Here is a 7,083-nt window from a genome sequence, read left to right as displayed (position 1 = left end):
GCCGAAAGCAGTGGCTGAGCTAACCGGCGGGTATGAAAGAGGAAGCGTCGCCGCGTCTCCTCTCGGCGAGATTAAAGTTGTTCCGCCTTTTCAAAGCTCTCTCGTTACTTCGCGCGCAACTGCTGATATTACCACCACTAGCGGTTCTTCTTTCGAATATACTCGTAACCTCTGCGGTTATTACGTCCTCGGTTATATCAGAAATATAATACTACGGTAATCGGGGGTCGGGGGTGCGCCACGTGCCCCTGTGTAAGGGTGGGATTAAGAAGGGCGGACAGAGCCGGCGAACTGCCCTCGGTAACTGTAATGAAAGACATTTGTTAGAACCTGGTAAAACGCGCTGCACAAATCCTGCAAGATTGCGAGCTAAGATAGTCCGGCTTCCAGTCGCGGTACAGCTTTACTGCATCACCGGAGCTTTAACGGCCATACGTGTTCTTTTTTCCTTTTAATCAACGCGCATTTACGAGGCCTGAATATTTTTCGTCGCTGGAACTGTGCGCCGGGTTTAAAGTTACGTGGTCTGCAGAATTATTCCGTGTAGGTTGGATACCAGACGCGAAACAAGCCTGTATACGTGTCCCAATTCCGCTCCGCCGATTTCAAATCGTCCCGAGTCGTGACCGCAGCTTTGTTTTTTCAACACAGTATGAATTTACGGAATTTGGAGTATAAAATTTTGTACAGAATTCGGCGAACAATCGCTATAGGCATTAAAATTATGCGGTTCAATTCCTAAATTGAGCAATTTATATTCCTTCCGGTTCATAAGCGCGCTTCTCGGGGTTGCAAGCTGCTGTATGCAGCATTCGACGATCGGTGCAAAATTTACAAAGGCTCTCTACTCGTCACGATATCAAATTTTCTTTATTCACCCAAAATTTTCTGTTTCCTCTTTCGCTGTTTTTTTGTTGTTGTTGTTTTTTTTCTGTTCGATTCACACGTTTTCACGGCACAGTTTCACGAACGCTTTTCTGTAACATTCGTTTTACATTTCGAGATTGAATTTACAGCGCATAAACGAAAAACAGAAGTTGGATTCAAATCACGAGAGACTCACAAATAATCAGTGAGTAGATATACTCTGGGTGTCCGGCTTCTGATATTTTCAAATTGAAATTCACAACCCACGTCAGTGATAATGGGATGAATTAGTCAGCAGGACCGGAAGTCGGCAAAAAAAGCAGCCTCCGCTCCTCTCGACACCTGAACACCACGGTAACCCGGGTACAAGAATTCAAATTCGAACGCGCTTTGTTCAAAAGACACATCGAGTCGGATTAAACGAGCAGCAAGCGGTTAAAAATCGGTTGAAAATTAGATGCGCGGCGATGGGGGGTGAAATGCAAGCGAGGGTTTACGATCGTCGAGGGCGCGAGTTGCACCGCAGGAAATAAATGCAGACGCGTCTATAAAGCTGGAGGAAAATAGTGAAAACAAAAGGAGCGTGGTGGTTTGGCGGATTGGGGAGGGGGGTGGAAGAGGAGGGGTATGAAGGATCGGAAACGTAAAAAATACAACGGTTTTTCGTTTTTCCCGGAGCGCCGTTGCCTAGCACCGAGGGAAAACTGCGCGCGCAGTGGCGCCGACGTCGAGACTCAGTCGCTCAGCCTCCCTTTCGTGGACCATATCCTCGCCTCGCGAGAGAGGCGTGTCATCCGGGTTTTCCTACGCTGCGTTACACATTTAACCCTGCCGTTCGGTTGCGGTGCGTTTTTGTGCGGGCTGTCGGGCAATAAGGGTGCGTTCTCGTTCAAAAGCCACCCCCGGTCGCGCGGAACTCGGAACTCGGTATTACGACTTCCGGTCACTCGGCCGTCTCCTCGCGTCGCATCCTCGTCCCTTATTCACTCACCGGCAGACGATCATGCGGAGAACAATTTGGTGGTCCAAATTTCATCCGGACCCACTGCAGGCCGCCGGAGAATTCCTGCGCTAAAGATGGATAATTAATCGTTTCTTCTTGTAAACTTGTCACTGAGATCACGTCCGCTTTGGTAAGATCATTTTTGGCATTGTACTAGAGCAAGATCGCTTTTCATGCGAGCAATAGCAGGCGCACTTTCGGCTTTGTTGTGACTTTTTAGAAGTAAACATTTGAATTTAAGATATCAACAGGGACACGGTGATTCCGGAACAACTATTGCTTTCGTACCAGAAAATTTTTACCATAGAAATTTGATTGGGTTGAAAGTAAAACAGTCGATGTTACAACAGTCTGAACATTTCTGCCCGATGCGATATTTTGCACAGTTTCTCAACTAATCGCCACAAGCAGGTGGTCTGCGGTGGAGGAAATTGCAAGAAATTTAAACGTAACACCCTCAGAGAGCGTGTCGATATGAATGCTAATTGGCCAAGCTTGTGGCGTGAAATTAAACTCCGAGTGTTTCAGCCCCCCGATGGTGTATTACAACTTTTTCAAAGTTTGTCAGTTTGTTTTTTTTTTTTATTTTCGCCACCCGGTACTTTCCCTATCAGTCAGTACATGCTCGACGAGCAATTAAATTAAGAATCTTTTCGATAATTGACGTAACTTATTAACGAGGCTTTGGCCCTTTGACGAAAAATTCCAAAGCGTTTCATGAGGCTGGAAATTCGATCGTACAAATTCGTCACTTTCAGCTTAGTTTCGAGGAAAAGCAGGCGAGCATATTAGGATAGAAAAAAGAAAAAAAAATAAATAAAATAAGCCCGAAGCGGAAAAGTGAGCGTTATATTTTTCGTGAAATTCACTTGTCAGTATGGAATTGGAAAGCGCTACTCGGAGACAGAGAAAATTATGCCGGGGTGTCGGATCGTCGGCTTGTCCCCGATACGAGCAAAGTATCCCAGCAGATGTACGTGTATGTACACACGCTTTTGTGTTCTCGGTCCATTGTTGGGTTTGTTAAACGCCCAAATGTCACGGCATTAATTATTCATTCAGGAATGCGGACACTAATTGTAAGGTCGACGGAATTTTTCGACCTTTCCGACTCAACCGGCGGCGACCGCTTGCTGTGCGACAAACTGACTCAGGCTAGAAGCATTGATTTTCTCTGATATTAAACCGTCGCCCGATGACACGGATCTCTTTCTCTTTCTCTCCGTGAAAAAACATCCGGCGCTAAGAAGTCCCGGATCCTTCTACAAACCGGGTAAGCCGTTGTAATCTAATCGTTTTCTTACGGAAGCTCGGCCTAACTTGACTCGCTCCCTTCGCGTTTACCCTCAGCTCGCAGGTCTCTGGGAAATTGGAAATTTTCATTCCGAGTACAAGATTCCTGCCTCCCGGCGTCACGGATGCTGTTTTTCCGCTGTCTCCAATTTCTGTTTTCCTGCCTGTATTTTCACGTTTTTTTTTCTTTCTCTTCGCAACTTCTCTCCATTACCACCTATAGGGAACATTTTCAACCAGTGTTTTCAGTTGCACGACTCGAGCCAACTCTAGCCATTTAATCAACCTGGCAATCAGTCAAGCGAAACCAAAGTTTCAGTCTCACAGCTGCATGCAGGCAAACCGGCGCGAGGTGGTTACTGTTAACGGAATAGTCAAACGGCGTAGAGTTGGATAATTATCTTGGATTTCGAGAATTGCCACGACTTTGCTCGTTCGCTTGTTAGAGGACGAAGGATAGCCAACTTTTGCTTTTTACTGTGTAATTTTTATGCATAAATATACTTCCTCAGTTAGTTTCTACCATCGGTGTATGATACTTTTACTTTCACATATTTTTCCCAATTCCATCGAGCAATATACCGCCGCTAAGATCACCCAGGCGGGTGTAATAGATCCGAAGAAAACAATGTGAGATAGTTCGGGATTAATTGAATCGAGAATTAAATGGGTGGAATCGACCGGAAAATCGATGGGGCCTGAAACCCGTCTTGTGGAATAGGATTGTCAGGTCTGAGAGACTAACTTTGTTCCCGAAGCCCAGATTACGTTACGGAATTAAAGCAATTCGTCCACACCTGCTGCAAGCTGTGTAGACCAAAAAAAAGCTCTCGATTTGCTCGAAATTTCAGCATTCATTTTTACTGTCGGATGTGCTAGTATTTTTTCTACTGATCGGTAAATCGCAATTCGTTAACGCGAAGAACAATTGCAACTCTTCAATCGACTGTGTATGTAAACGTTTTTTGAAGCTGAAAGAAAACTTGTTCAATTTCAGAATCTCCGGACGACTCTGTTATTATTATTAACTTCCGTTTGGTCCATCGAGTAACGAGAGTTATGATACAGAGAGAATATTTTTGCTCCATTTTCCGCTACAGTCTCGTCGGTAATGTCGCCCTTAATACCGAGTATTATCGCCTTGCCGGTGTTTTAAGGATCTTGTGGTATTGCGTTTACTTCCACAGCCATTTGTCGTGGCTTTGTAAAATTATCACCCCGAGCGAAACCGATAAATAAAACTGCAATTGCAAAGCCGCGCTGACAGGGGCGGGTATTACATGTTCGTCGAGATGAATAATAGTCGTTTTGGTTCGGGAGAAAAAGTTCGTAACGCGCCGTCACACTGTCAAGCAATATTCATAAAAATCCGTGGGATCCGCGATGCCTGTGCGAGTTATATTGTCTTTGTTGGCCTATACTCTTGAAAAAATAAAAATAAAATTTCTCTCGATACAGTAATTTCGAATTAGAGAGATACATCCGGCGTTTATTGACAAGCTGAAAGTTTTTATGCAACTTGACGTACGATTCTTATCGACGTGCTTCGATAGCTCGCCAACGGCTTGACGACGAGTGGAAACAGCCTCCGACCTGAAAAGCTGAAGACAAGTCGAATTGGCCAAGTTCTCTCAACGCCTGTCTCGAATTGTTTGCAGCTTTTTGTTCGGCAGCTTTACCACCGTTCGTGCTTATAGACCTGTTCCGTCGCCTTTATGAAGTCTCTCTTCATCAACGCGATGGGATAGACAGAAAGAGACTGGATATTTTTCTTTCCACCCAATTCTGCATCACAGAGAATAAAGCGTTTCTTTGTTGCGACACAGTTTCGGTACGTTCTGAGAGCTTTTTGTTTGCCGGAAAAAACAAGAGCCGACATTTTGTGCTTGCGAGAAAAAAACTTTTTTCCCCCGATAACCACGTTCTTCGTTATTTTTTTTTTTTTTTTCAAATCCCGTATGAAATTTTCCGACAGAGAAGAAAACTATAGCTCCTGATTGAGGCCGCGGGATTATATATATTAGATTGGCGGTGGAAATGAGTCGATCGGCTTAAATTTTATAACGCTTCTTTTTTATCGTCGTGTGAGCTTAACAGAAACTTCCGTGTCGACTATTTTCTAAGGCGATAATTCGCGCGCTGTTCTACCACGAGGGGATATTTATTGCTTCCGAAGTATTTGAAAGGTGTTTGAAATTCCGGGTGGGTATAAATGCTTCGCGAACCGTGAAATCCGCGAATTTGAGAGTGTGAAAATTCTCGGTTACTGAGAATCCGTTCGTTCCGAGTCACGCCGAAACGTGGCAGAAATTATCTGTATTGTTTGAACCCCCTTCGGGTTTCATCGTACAAATTGAAGCAGTCGATTCCCGTATTTATATCCCTTAGAAGCGAGTTTCAATCCGTAGCTTTCGCGCTGCACTAATTCACAATAATATTTCCGCCTAATTGGATAATCCGAGGTAACAAGCGTCTCAACTAGCGGAGCTTTCATCCTCAGCTATGCTTTTATGCGACTCTACACCGGGAGAATAATTGCATTACGTAAAAGCACTTTGGGCGGCAACAGCCTGCGACAATCGTCGACAATTGTCACACACCCGCTTTGGGTAGACGGCGACAGTGTGGCGGAAATTCACTCGTTAACAGCCTCTTAAATTTCCAAACTGTTCGGAATTTCGTTCCCCGTTTTGTCACGCTAATCCGAGCCGCGGAGCTTTCGTCCTTGTCGCCAAATTTACCACATCAATGATTCAAAACGCGGACCGCAGATCCACGTGTCCATCGTTCGAGGGCGTTGGCGTAACCATTCTCTTTCGCTTCTGGTAAAATCGTTCGTTAACTCCGGCATTGGGCCTTTTACATCGAGTTAATTTTGTCTACCGAAGCCGCACCCTCCAATCGCAACCCCGTTTCACCCCCTAAAGTAGTTCTAATTGAAAGCCAACAACTGCGAGCTTAAATTCGAGCTTCGAGTCTAGTCCAGAGTCTCTATTAAATTCTCTATTACAACGATTACTAGGGTGCGGATACAGGCAGAGTCTCAGTTTGATCTCTGCTCCAGAACACCGGCCGATATTTCACCGTATTACCACGCATGCCTGTAGATGCATTCCTCGTAACCACACATCTGGCCCAGCTGGCTGAGTTACGGCCAATTTATCGCACACGAGTTACAAGTCCGTCATTTTTCCTTTTTCTCAAATTCTATAGATCGACTTTTTTATTCGCGTTATTTAAACCAGTCGTGTTTCCAAGATATTCGTTACGAATTCTCGATATCGTCGATCGCGGGTTGTCTCATCGATTGCGATTCGAAATCGCGTCGCTACTTGCACGGCTGCAGTATCGTCTTTGATACATTCTTCGGATGCAAGTTCACGTTCATCGCTTTGCGTCGAAGCGACTTCACAGCGCGATGCGAGATGGATATCATCGCGTCGCATTGTCGCTCCCGAGGTGTCTGTAACGTATTCAGATTTTAAAACGAGTCAGTAACCACTCGTTCGCTATTCACGAGTCTGAACCTCGAGAGTCTCCATCCTCGGAGAAATAGAAGCTTCTCCCGCTATGCAGTTACGAGCTGTACTCTGTAAGGTCGACGCAGCGTTTCGATTCCCTCGGGTTTTCACGTCCCGTTATACCCGCGTTATAGGTATGTTACACAGGTACTTCCCATCCTTCGCCGACAGCTTCGCACCATTTTTGCTTCAGGGATTTAGCGAGTCGAATACTCTCGGGCACGAAGCATGTACACCAAAGATTCCCGTGTTTCCTTTCAGCGATACACGCACCTTTGGACCTTTTTCCTTACTCGTATCCCGATCCCACCGACCCTCGAGCCAATCCGCTCATGGACTTCTCTCAGGGTTGCAAAGTCACGGATTGTTTCTCGCGAAACGACCGGATAAGAATCTACG

The 7,083-nt window shown here is 45.4% G+C and overlaps 1 protein-coding gene across 2 annotated transcripts in view; it reads left to right on the top strand.

The window, feature by feature from the left end:
* The first annotated feature begins 1,637 nt into the window (after positions 1 to 1,637).
* Positions 1,638 to 7,083, top strand: part of LOC124213268 (uncharacterized) — a 108,036-nt gene continuing 102,590 nt past the window's right edge. For both annotated transcript variants that reach the window (XM_046614407.2, XM_046614406.2), the window contains exon 1: positions 1,638 to 2,000. The gene's annotated coding sequence lies outside the window, so the exon portion shown is untranslated. The remainder of the gene's footprint in view (positions 2,001 to 7,083) is intronic.

This window comes from Neodiprion pinetum, chromosome 2 (assembly GCF_021155775.2).
Source record: "Neodiprion pinetum isolate iyNeoPine1 chromosome 2, iyNeoPine1.2, whole genome shotgun sequence".
Lineage (NCBI taxonomy): Eukaryota > Metazoa > Arthropoda > Insecta > Hymenoptera > Diprionidae > Neodiprion > Neodiprion pinetum.
Note: the sequence above shows the minus strand (reverse complement) of the source record. Positions and strands in the feature narration are given on the sequence as shown.